This window comes from Marmota monax, unplaced genomic scaffold, assembly GCF_021218885.2.
Source record: "Marmota monax isolate L192 unplaced genomic scaffold, Marmota_monax_Labrador192_F-V1.1 WCK01_AAM20220418_F8-fsc00025, whole genome shotgun sequence".
NCBI lineage: Eukaryota > Metazoa > Chordata > Mammalia > Rodentia > Sciuridae > Marmota > Marmota monax.
The window spans coordinates 18,899,555-18,912,989 of NW_026691950.1; the positions used below are offsets into that span (position 1 = coordinate 18,899,555).

Consider the following 13,435-nt stretch of genomic DNA (forward strand, 5'->3'; position numbering starts at 1 on the left):
CACATTTGTGACGCCTGCACTTATCTTCTCCACTAAACTTGGTGTTAGGTAGCAGAATTTATCTTCAGGGTTAATCCCTGCAACTGTCATATATTATGCACTCAACCTTTAATGAATAAAATAATGAACAAGTATAACAAGCCCATGACAGGTTACTGATGTTTCCCACTGGAACAAAATCTCTACATACATTTCCAAATGTTGCAGAATTTTCATTGAGAAATGAGGATAATATGCTCATCTTTTTCATATTGGACCCTTTACCTTCTTCAGAATTGAAACAAGCTGAAGTACTTGTGTAAGAACATAAATTACTTTTAGTAACTTCAGAACATAGGCACTTGGGGCTGGGGATATAGCTCAGTTGGTAGAGTGTTTGCCTCACATGCACAAGGTCCTGGGTTCAATCCCTAGCACCACCAAAATTAATGAGACTCTCACCAATTTAGTGAGACTATGTCTAAAAAAAAAAAAAAAAAGGATTGGGGATGTAGCTCAAAGGTAAAACATCCCAATCCCCAGTACCAAAATTAAAAAAAAAAAAAAAAAGAACATGGGCACTTAATGTAGCTTTATGAATCCTTGTTATACAATCACCAATATTTCTAAGGATATTCCTTTTTGGACAGGCACATTAGTGTGGTAGACCAGAAAATTTCCTTTGTTGTAATTATTGTTTTAGAACTCACATCTATTTTTTGGAGTAGTAAATACTCTATAGCCTTAGTTTAGGTTATGTAATGGTTAAAGATGCCAAAAAATGAACTGCTCATGTTGAAAACAAATTAGTTCTTCCTGGTAAAATAAACATTTTGATAGCCTTGACAAGGAGAACTGAATTTTAGTGTTGAGACTAGACAACACATTCATATTCATATGTTTATGCTTTTCAAACTGTTAGTTGCTGACTTCAGAAGTTAGAAGTCAATAAACAGTAATGCAGTAAATAAAAATGTACCATTTAAAGAAGATTTAAAGAAGTGAATTTTTTAAAGATTATATTTTTCTATGGATTTCTAAAGTAATTGGGTGAATTCAATACTCATGTTGGTGAAGCATTTTGTACCAACCCATTTTAAAGTGTAGGGCAAAATTTTAAATGTCCATTCATAATTTAATGTATTTTCAATCAACGAACAACACAAAATTCTAATAAAGAAATATTATTATAATCATAAAATTATACATCAGAAAAAAAATGCCCTTAAGCTAGTCTTTATTTCTTTGTATTAGCTGGAATTGTATGCCATAACTCTGACATATGGGGTTATCACAACAAATAAATGCATAAACCCATTTTCACTTCTCTAGTTTAATTGGAAAAAGCTTATTTCAAAAAAGAAATGTGGCTGAATGCTTATTGAATGGCTTTAAAACTACATCATTATCTTCCAGAGTTTTGTAAGGTCTCTGGAAAGTCAAGTTCAGGGTCTATTTATTTTACTTGCCTGAATAACTAGAAAAATTGTGCACTGAACTTGTCAATGCTTAGTAAGTGATTATTTATAGTGCAGAATGTTTCTCTCATTGTGTGTAAATACTGGGGCATTTACTTCTGTAATTAAGGGGCTTTATAAATTCTTTTCCTTTGTGTTTCAAATTATTATAAAAGTGTGGTTTATTTTGTTAAGTGTAACATATCTAGGAAAATAATTACAGCTATAATTTTAAAACAGCTACAGTTTTAAAAATTGTTGAATGTTTTAAAAAACACTAATAGATATAAAAAGACTATTAATATAAACAAAACAAATTATAAAAATGTACATAAGTAAAAAAATAATAATATTTTTTCCTGATTTTAGACTGGCAGAAAGCTAAGAAATTTATAAGTGATTTTTACTTATTACACATCTAGGGCCATTAGGAAACTAAACTTTTTTTGTTAGTGAAAAAAGATTATCAATAATGAGCAAAATTTAAATTCAACAAATCTTTCAACTATACAATCTATTCAAGTATGTTAAAATAATACAAATATGAACAAGTCATGATTCTTTCCATTAACATGGAGGGAGATAAAGGGCAGATTCCCATAGTCCTGTAAAAAGGAACAGGCCACATATGTTATGAAAATAGTTCCAGTGCATGGGAATGAAAATGAAGAAAGGGTAACAGGTTGGGAGCATTGGAAGGAAGGATCTGGAGAAGAACTGAAATTGGTAAGAAAGAAGTAAAAGATAATGAAATAGTATGAGCCCCAAGATAGGAAAACATGGGTGACATCTAGTGAAAAGCTATTTCCCTATATGTTCCTGGCATACAGCTCAGTTTTCTGGGGAAGGTCAAGTAAAAGGCTGATTTAAACATGAAAATAGTGGGCTATGATAATCATGGTAAGTCACATGCACATTATCTGTAGCCAAGGGGGAACAGATCAAGCCTTTTGAGTACTCCTTTAATGAAATCAGCTATTTTTCCTGTTGTATGTTGTAGTTGTGACAGAGATCAAATAGCTCTATGATTTTGGCAGAATGTAGGTAAGTTGAGAAGGCAGATGCCTACCTCTTGGTATTTATTATGCATTCTAAAGAATCACAGGAAGAAATATTAGAAGGTATTCAAATTTTTATCTAAATCATGAGAGCATTAATGTTTTACAGCATAATATGTGGCTTGTAATTGAGATTCTCACTCATTCCATGCTTGCTTTGCACTGGTAGTGTTTGTCATTGTTGCCCTCAGGATTGCACAAACTTTCAGCTTATTTCAATTGTGTAGGAACAAATCTTGAATGTGTTCAGTATTATAATAAAAGACATTTAAATTGTAAAATTTTATTATATTTTATTGAAATGTCATTGTCATGAAAAACTGTATAGCCCTACATTTTACTGGTGACCTACACATAGTCCTTAAAAGAATTGTCCACCAAAAGGCAAATTGCATCCTTTTTATGAAACACAATACTCTGAATTTGTTGACATCATATTGAGAGACAAGTGACTGTCAGTAATAACCTATTGATGAGATCTGATAAAATTGAAAATAAACATAAGAGTTCTATGTGTCAACAGAAACATCACCTTTTTATAAGGAGTGAAAATAGTAATCCTTTAGAACATAGCTTGGGCTGTAGTCATTTTCAAAACAGCTATGTTTGGAATTATGTCAGTTATGATGCAATTTTATTGTCATAATAAGGTTAGTAAGTTACTTCTAAAATCTCTTAAAGCACAGTGAAAAGGACGATTAGATTATTTTCTTGTCTCATTAAAATTTTTGTTAAGTGAAGAGATTCAGAAGAGATTTCAAAAGTTTTCCAAATATGTATTAGTAGCAGTTTAATAACCCTGTGAATAATTGGTTGCTTGAATTACATATGCTAATCAGCATAAGTCATAACAATATTGATGACTTTTTTCTTTTAGATCTATACATCTGTCCAGATATATTTTTCAGGCATGATAGTCATTACAATGTATTTCTGAAAAAACAAACATTTTACAAACAAACAAAAAAAAAAACCTTTTTATTAGAACAAGCAGTATAAATTCTTGAACTAGATTTCTAAACTAACACACTATAAGTAGAGAAGTACAAACACTCATGTATTTTTCATTAAAATATTATTAGCATTATATTTTAGTTAGCTTAAGAAATCTCTTATAATAATATAAAATTAAAATATATTATAAATTATTCCTTTTAAAATCTCCATCTGGACACATGTATTACAGTGCATTATAATGCATATAATATTTATAATGGCATGACATTTATAACTGAATCCATATTAATATTTGATAAGATTCATGGTTTAACTTCATCATAACTATATATTTATAACTATGAACTCTTCCCTTCAAATAAAATCTTGAATATCCAGCCACTTACATCAACAAAATATACAAAAATTATTTTGTTGCTTTGGGCTTTGCAGCATATGTGAGAATTGCCAATCATTCAGTATCCTCCTGCTAGACTTCTCTCAACAGCTAGAAAGCCCTCGACACTGGTATTACACTTTGAAAGCATTAATGTATCTGACAATTAAAGATTGTACTCAGTAGTATAAAACATATGTTACATATTCCAACTTTCTTATGATTTTATATTTCACTTTTGTAACTACTTTTATTTCTCTGGTCCATACTAGCAATTCAGTCTTCCTCTTTTCAGCAATAGCCTAATAAAATAGTGCTCAACTTATGATCCACCAGCAAACAACAAAAACTTCCATTTTGACACTCACTCTATTCCTGAATTTAAATTGATCAAAATTGTCAAATTATTAAAAGAGAAATCTATGTCCTATGTTTAGGGACGGTGGGGACACATTTTGTCACATTACCTATTATTTCCTGATGTTTCTTCATTTAGAAGATATTTCTGGAAATCTAGAATACAGATTCCTTCCTGTTTTCTAACAGTGAATTTAACAAAATTTTGAATTGAACTTAAGAACTTGATTTACCTTGGGCCATTTAGTTTTTCATCTATGTGAGGTATTGGGAATTATTCCTCTCCTAGCAAGTGTTTATCAGAAGATGCCCATGTCACCTTTTATCCTTCCAGGACTTGATGTTGAGTGCTGATGAGTAATGATTGATAGACACTGATTTTGACATTCTAGGGACAGACTATTTCAAGTTTGAGATAGAGAGAAAAGTCAGTAATTGGTTTAGTCCTCCTAAACTAATGCTCAGAGGGAGTGATAGATACCTTGTACTCTGTTTTTATGATTTATTTATTTGTGTATATTTAATAAGCTATAATGTTATTTAAGAAACAATTACTTTTATAAAATCATAAGATATATTTTCCCAACATATGTTAAAACCATAATTATTAATAGTCATTTAAAGTGCAGTAAGTACTTCAAACATTGTTTATACTTGAAATACACTGTAATTTTGCATAATAACAGGTATTAATTCAGAACCCAAATAATTCTAACAGGAAACAAAAGTATATGGTGAAAATTTCCCTAAATTATTGATAATTAAATTGCAATATCTTTCTTTGTATTTATTTTACAATTAATGAACATAATTTTTTATAATAACCAATGTCTATTTTTAAATTTCTTATGTTTTTGTGTGTGGTTCTGGGGATTGAACCCAGGGCCTTATGCATGCAAGGTAGGCACTCTACCAACTGAGCTATATCCCCAGCATAACTAATGTCTAATGTATATTCTGAAGAAATATTTTTCTGCCACCTAATGAGCTGGCAATTAAATTACATGGCCTTATGTCTTCAACCAAAAGATTGGGTATTCATCTTGTTAGGCTAATTGACACCCTGTTTTGCAAGATACAATATTGGAACAGTTGTTGTCTTAAGTCTATTATAAGTCTGTCCATTGAGTTATTTCATGGTTATTTGAGCAGTTGTAAAAAAAGAGAAAGAGCAAGAAATAGAGCGGATCATATGGTTTGAACACTGTCTGGTGTTGTTTGAAAACAGTATTTCAGTTAAATTAGCCAATATATTCTCCTCTTCCCCTTAGTACTTTTCTCCATAAAATGACTATTTATATTTTCATCTTTTTTTGTGGAACATTTTTTTTCTAAAGCTATAGTGTTTTGTTTTAATTGAAAGATATATGAACTCATACATATATAAACACACATGAATTCTTTGATTAAAGGAAGCCATGAATTCTTTGACATCCCTTCCTTTGAAAGATATGGACAATATCTCCTTCCTATAACTAGCCTTTGAGCTTGTCAGAATGGTAACTTGGCAGTTTGACACCTAGCATTTAGGAGACTTGGAAGTTTTCTTTTTTTCATATAAGAAATCTAACCACTTTGTATCCACATTGTCTAAAAGCCAAAGCAACCACGTAGAGAGGCCATAAGAAGAGAAAATAAGATTGGGGAGGAGAGGAGGAGAGAGGAAAGAAAAGGAAAGCAGAGGAGAGATGGGAAAGAAATGGAGTTTTACCAGCTCCAACAATTCCAACTCCAGTTGTACAGATTATTTCAGTGGATGCTCCAAATATTGTGGCAGTGATAATCTGTTGAGACCATCCCAGAATTCTGACACATGAATTTTTTTTTAATTTATTTTTTATTGGTTGTTCAAAACATTATAAAGCTCTTGACATGTCATATTTCATACATTAGATTCAAATTGGTTATGAACTCCCAATTTTACCCCAAATACAGATTGCAGAATCACATCGGTTACACATCCACATTTTTACATAATGCCCTATTAGTAACTGTTGTATTCTGCTACCTTTCCTATCCTCTACTATCCCCCCTCCCTCCCCTCCTATCTTCTCTCTCTACCCCATCCACTGTAATTCATTTCTCTCCTTGTTTATTTTCCCATTCCCCTCACAACCTCTTATATGTAATTTTGTATAACAATGAGGGTCTCCCTCCATTACCACGCAATTTCCCTTTTCTCTCCCTTTCCCTCCCACCTCATGTATCTGTTTAATGTTAATCTTTTCTTCCTTCTCTTCCTCCCTGCTCTGTTCTTCGTTGCTCTCATTATATCAAAGAAGACATTTGGTATTTGCTTTTTAGGGATTGGCTAGCTTCACTAAGCATAATCTGCTCTAGTGCCATCCATTTCCCTGCAAATTCTATGATTTTGTCATTTTTTAGTGCTGCGTAATACTCCATGGTGTATAAATGCCACATTTTTTTATCCATTCATCTATTGAAGGGCATCTGGGTGGGTTCCACAGTCTAGCAATTGTGAATTGTGCTGCTATGAACATCGATGTAGCAGTATCCCTGTAGTACGCTCTTTTAAGGTCTTCAGGGAATAGTCCAAGAAGGGCAATAGCTGGGTCAAATGGTGGTTCCATTCCCAGCTTTCCCAGGAATCTCTATACTGCTTTCCAAATTGGCCGCACCAGTTTGCAGTCCCACCAGCAATGTACAAGAGTACCCTTTTCCCCACATCCTCACCAGCACTTGTTGTTGTTTGACTTCATAATGGCTGCCAATCTTACTGGAGTGAGATGGTATCTTAGGGTGGTTTTGATTTACATTTCTCTGACTGCTAGAGATGGTGAGCATTTTTTCATGTACTTGTGGATTGATTGTATGTCCTCCTCTGAGAAGTGTCTGTTCAGGTCTTTGGCCCATTTGTTGATTGGGTTATTTGTTTTCTTATTGTTTAAGTTTTTGAGTTCTTTGTATACTCTGGATATTAGGGCTTTATCTGAAGTGTGAGGAGTAAGGATTTGTTCCCAGGATGTAGGCTCCCTATTTACCTCTCTTATTGTTTCTCTTGCTGAGAGAAAACTTTTCAGTTTAAGTAATCTCATTTGTTTATTCTTGTTATCAACTTTTGTGCTATGGGTGTCCTATTAAGGAATTTGGAGCCCGACCCTACAATATGTAGATCGGAGCCAACTTTTTCTTCTATCAGACGCAGAGTCTCTGATTTGATATCTAGCTCCTTGATCCACTTTGAGTTAACTTTTGTGCATGGCGAGAGGAGGGGATTCAGTTTCATTTTGTTGCATATGGATTTCCAGTTTTCCCAGCACCATTTGTTGAAGATGCTATCCTCCTTCCATTGCATGCTTTTAGCTCCTTTATCAAATATAAGATAGCTGTAGCTTTGTGGATTAGTCTCTGTGTCCTCTATTCTGTACCATTGGTCCACCCTCCTGTTTTGGTACCAGTACCATGCTGTTTTTGTTACTATTGCTCTGTAATATAGTTTTACGTCTGGTATCGCTATACCGCCTGATTCGCACTTCCTGCTTAGAATTGCTTTTGCTATTCTGGGTCTTTTATTTTTCCATATGAATTTCATGATTGCTTTATCGATTTCTACAAGAAATGCCGTTGGGATTTTGATTGGCATTGCATTAAACCTATAGAGAACTTTTGGTAATATCGCCATTTTGATGATGTTAGTTCTGCCTATCCATGAACAGGGTATATTTTTCCATCTTATAAGATCTTCTTCTACTTCTCTTTTTAGGGTTTTGTAGTTTTCATTGTATAAATCTTTCACCTCTTTTGTTAGGTTGATTCCCAAGTATTTTATTTTTTTTTTTGAGGGTATTGTGAATGGAGTGTTTTTCCTCATTTCCGTTTCAGAAGTTTTGTCGCTGATATACAGAAATGCCTTTGATTTATGCGTGTTGATTTTATATCCTGCCACTTTGCTGAATTCATTTATTAGTTCTAGTAGTTTTTTTGTAGACCCTTTTGGGTCTTCTAGGTATAGAATCATGTCTTCTGCAAATAGTGATAATTTAAGTTCTTCCTTTCCTATTTTTATGCCTTTAATTTCTTTCGTCTTTCTAATTGCTCTGGCCAGTGTTTTGAGAACTATATTGAATAGAAGTGGTGATAGAGGGCATCCCTGTCTTGTTCCAGATTTTACGGGGAATGCCTTCAATTTTTCTCCATTGAGAATGATGCTAGCCTGAGGCTTAGCATAGATAGCTTTTACAATGTCGAGGTAAGTTCCTGTTATCCCTAGTTTTTCTAATGTTTTGAACATAAAGGGATGCTGTACTTTGGCGAATGCTTTTTCTGCGTCTATTGAGATGATCATATGGTTCTTATTTTTAAGTCTATTGATGTGGTGAATAACATTTATTGATTTCCGTATATTGAACCATCCTTGCATCCCAGGGATGAATCCTACTTGATCATGGTGCACAATTTTTTTGATATGTTTTTTGTATCTGATTCGCCAGAATTTTATTGAGGATTTTTGCATCTAGGTTCATCCGAGATATTGGTCTGTAGTTTTCTTTCTTTGAGGTGTCTTTGTCTGGTTTCGGAATCAGGGTGATGTTGGCCTCATAGAATGAATTTGGCAGAGCTCCCTCTTTTTCTATTTCCTGAAATAACTTGAAAAGTATTGGTATTAATTCTTCCTTAAAAGTTTTGTAAAACTCTGCTGTATACCCATCCGGTCCTGGGCTTTTCTTGGTTGGAAGTCTTTTGATTGCTTCTTCTATTTCATCTATTGTTATTGGTCTGTTTAAGTTGTGAGTATCCTCCTGACTCAGTCTGGGCAAATCATATGACTTAAGGAATTTATCGATGTCTTCACTATCTTCTATTTTATTGGAATATAGGTTTTCAAAATAATTTCTAATTGTCTTCTGTATTTCTGTAGTGTCTGTTGTGATATTGCCTTTTTCATCCCATATGTTAGTAATTTGAGTTCTCTCTCTTCTCTTCGTTAGCATGGCTAACGAACCAACTTTTAGTTTTGTTAATTTTTTCAATAGTTTCTTTTGTTTCAATTTCATTGATTTCCGCTCTGATTTTAATTATTTGTTGCCTTCTGCTACATTTGCTGTTGTTTTGCTCTTCCTTTTCTAGGGCTTTGAGATGAAGTGTGAGCTCATTTATTTGTTGGTTTTTCCCTTTTTTGAGGAATGACCTCCAAGCGATGAATTTCCCTCTTAAAACTGCTTTCATTGTGTCCCATAGATTCCGATATGTTGTGTCTGTATTTTCATTTATCTCTAAGAATTTTTTGATTTCCTCCTTTATGTCTTCTGTAACCCATTGATCATTCAGTAACATATTGTTCATTTTCCATGTGATGTAGGATTTTTCCTTCCTTCTTTTATCATTGATTTCCAGTTTCATTCCATTATGATCAGATAAAATGCATGGTATTATCTCCACCCCTGTATATTTACTGAGGGTTGCCCTATGGCATAATATATGGTCTATTTTTGAGAAGGATCCATGTGCTGCTGAGAAAAAAGTATATCCACTTGATGATGGTTGATATATTCTATATATGTCAGTTAAGTCTAGGTTGTTGATTGTGATATTGAGTTCTATAGTTTCTTTATTCAGCTTTTGTTTGGAGGATCTGTCCAATTGTGAGAGAGGTGTGTTGAAGTTACCCATAATTATTGTGTTGTGGTCTATTTGATTCTTGAACTTGAGGAGAATTTGTTTTATGAACGTCACAGCACCATTATTTGGTGCATAAATATTGATAATTGTTATGTCTTGTTGGTGAATGGTTCCTTTTAACAGTATATAATGTCCTTCCTTATCCCTTTTGATTAATTTAGTCTTGAAGTCAATTTTATTCGATATGAGGATGGCCACCCTGCTTGCTTACGAGGACCGTGTGCATGGTATATTTTTTCCCAACCTTTCACCTTCAGCCTGTGTATGTCTTTTCCAATCAGATGTGTCTCCTGGAGGCAGCATATTGTTGGATTTGTTTTTTAATCCACATTACCAGCCTATGTCGCTTTATTGGAGAGTTTAAGCCATTAACGTTTAGAGTTACTATTGATATATGGTTTGTACTTCCAGCCATGTTTGATTATTTATCTTCTTCTTTTTTTTAATTTAGTTTGTTTCTCCATGGTTAGCTTTCCCCCCGCCCTCTGTCTTTATAGAGGCACTTCCCACTGATGGTTTTGGTTATTGTTTTTCATTTCTTCCTCTTGTAGTGTTTTGCTCAAGATGCTTTGCAATGCTGGTTTTCTGGCTGCAAATTCTTTTAGCTTTTGTTTATCATGAAAGATTTTTATTTCGTTGTCGTACCTGAAGCTTAATTTTGCTGGATACAGAATTCTTGGTTGGCATCCATTGTCTTTCAGCATTTGAAATATGTTGTTCCAGGATCTTCTCGCTTTCAGCGTCTGTGATGAAAAATCTGTTGTTAACCTTATTGGTTTACCTCTGAATGTAATCTGCCTCCTTTCTCTTGTAGCTTTTAATATTTTCTCTTTGTTCTGTATATTGGATATCTTCATAACAATGTGTCTTGGCGTTGGTCTACTGTGATTTTGTGTGCTCGGTATCCTGTATGCATCTACAATTTCTATATCTGTTTCCTTTTTTATTTCTGGAAAGTTTTCTATAATTATTTCATTCAGCAGGTTAGTCATTCCCTTGGTTTGAATCTCTGTACCTTCTTCTATCCCGATGACTCGTAGGTTTGTTTTTTTTAATGTTATCCCATATCTCTTGGATGTTTTTCTCGTGGTTTTTAACCAGCCTTTCTGAGTTTGCTAGGCTCTTTTCAAGATGATATATTTTGTCTTCATTATCTGATGTTCTGGCTTCTACTTGCTCCACTCTGTTAGTGATACTCTCAATTGAGTTTTTAATTTGGTTTATCATTTCCTTCATTTCTAGAATTATTATTTGTTTTTTTTTTATAATCTCTATCTCCTGATAAAGATGCTTAACTTCTTCTTTTATCTGTTTATGTAATTGATTTTCAAAGTGTTCTTTCACTCTTTGGATTTGCTGTCTTGTATCCTTTTTAAGGTTCCATTCCATCTGTCTAAGGTATTCCTTGAGTTCTTTATATGACCATTTTTCTGCTGACTCTAGGTCCTCCTGAATATTTAGGCTGTCCTTCATTGTTTGTACTCCTTTTCTTCCTTGCTTTTTTATGCTGCTCATGTTACTTCTTGTTCTGTTTGACTGCTGAGTTACTGTTTACTCTTATAAATTTATTTGATGCTTGGGAGGAACGATAATAGAAGGGAAGGGAAGAAGTCACTAAAGAGAATGAGAGTAGGCAGGTAGAATTCAAGGAAGGGGGAATAAGAAAATTGAAAAGAAATGAAAAGACAAAAGAAACAAAAATAACAAAGATTAGATAATAAAGAAAGAAAGAAAAGAAGAAAAAAAAATTTAACAAAAATAATAATGATAATAAAAAAATGAAAATTAAAATTTAAAAAATAATAATAATAAAAAAATTAAAAAAAATTAGAAACATCGAAAAAAAGTTAAAGAACAACAACAAATAAAAATTGAAAATGAAAGAAAAAGAAGAAAAAAAAGAAAAAGAAAAAAAATGATGATAATAATAATAATAAATGCAGTCCTAGAGTTCTATTAACTTCTCTTCCAGTAGGTGGAGCTGTGCCCACTGGGCCAAGCTTCTCATCTCAATAGGTGGAATCCATTCACTGTGCAGCAGCTCTTTCTCCTAGACTGGGCGGGTCTCCAATCCTGAGTGTCTAGGGCTTTGTCTTGTGTTTCCTCAAGCCAGGCCGTGCTCACCTGTGGCGCTCACCACAATACTGGCTACACGCCAGGTCTGCTGCTCCTGGGAGCCCTGTTTTCATGAACACCTGGGCTCACTCTCCCTGTTTGCCTCCCTCAGACCCTAAGTTTGTAGAGCTTGGGGCTGAGATCCCCCAGCGAATTTGCTTGCCCTCCTGTAGCCACGCCCCCGGTAGCTGGTGCAAGAGACCTCAGTTGTCAGCACTGGTGGGAGCGGTAGCCGGGAGTTCCGCGCCGCGAGTCCCGCGCCACTCCTGATTCCCTCGGTCTGGTTATTGCGTTCACAGGAGAGCTGGGAGGGGCCCTTAAGGTTTCCCCGCTGTGTGGAGAGAGATGGCTAGGGGATTACACACCTGTCGCGCTGGTTTCAATGCAGTTATCTCCTCCGCCCGTGACGCCAGTTCTCTGCCATGATGGAATCCCATGCAAATGGTGACCGTTCGTTCCCTTTGCCGGGTGACCAATGCAACGGGTGGGTCCTGACTGTCTCTCCCAATCCCCGTTTCAGTCCTGTGGCCACTGCCTATGAAGGCTCGGTTGGCTTTTACCTCTGTAAGTTCCTAAGGGCCGACCAATTATTTCAGCGGGATCGTTAGTGCTGAGTCACATGAAGCAGGCGAACCGGAGCCTAATTGCCTCCGATTCGGGCTGTGTGTGTGTGTTCTGGGGGCCCAGCCTGTACACCCCAGATCCACGTCAGCTCAGCATTGCCTAGTGATCCTGAGCAAACAGCATTTAGACAGTTTACGGCTCCCTATGCCCGCGCAGTTGAAGATGTCAGAGACTTGATCTCTCTGCGCCTGCCACCATGTTAGATCTCCTCAATGATATTCATGTTGCCCTTACAGCTTCCTGGCATAAGCAAGTTCTTGGGATTATACAAACTGCTGCTTCTGTTTCCAGTCCAGATTTCTAGAAATGAAACCCTGCCACCGTCGCCTCCGCCTCTGGGCCGCGCTCACGGGCGCTGCGCTCGTCTGCGACCGTAGCAGAGCCGCCCTGGCCTCCGCAGCTCCTCAGCCCGGTGACCGGCCCCTGGGGCCCAAGCGGCTGCCGCCGCGGCTCTCCGTCCCCCTCCTCCGGAGCACGGGTCCCCTGGCAGGGGGATGCAGAAGGACCCCAGAGCAGGCTCTGCCTGAAGGTGCAGTGGCGAACAGGCCACCGAGACGCTCGAGGCTGCAGTCCAGCCTTCGGAGGACAGGGCTCGGCACGCAGCCCAGCTCCAACCTCTAGATGCTGCTGCCGGACAATGTATACAGAGCCATCAAGACAGCAAGCAGAAAGCAAATGGCGGCTCCCGCAGAGTGGATTTTCGGCACAGAAACCACAGCCCAGCCAACAATCCCAATCCACAAACTCTCCCTGTATAACAAATATTCAAAAAAAAAAAAAAAGGGGCAGGGCGCACTGAGCTTTCTTTGCCTTGGGTACTTACAATCCACTGCTGATTACACATTCAGCTTCTCTGCCCAGAGCAAAGCGAA

The 13,435-nt window shown here is 36.1% G+C and overlaps 1 non-coding gene across 1 annotated transcript; it reads left to right on the forward strand.

Annotated features, from left to right (window-relative positions):
* Positions 1-349: 349 nt before the first annotated feature.
* Trnav-cac (transfer RNA valine (anticodon CAC)) lies at positions 350-422 on the forward strand. The gene has a single exon. It is a non-coding gene; the product is annotated as a tRNA-Val (tRNA).
* Positions 423-13,435: the final 13,013 nt, after the last annotated feature.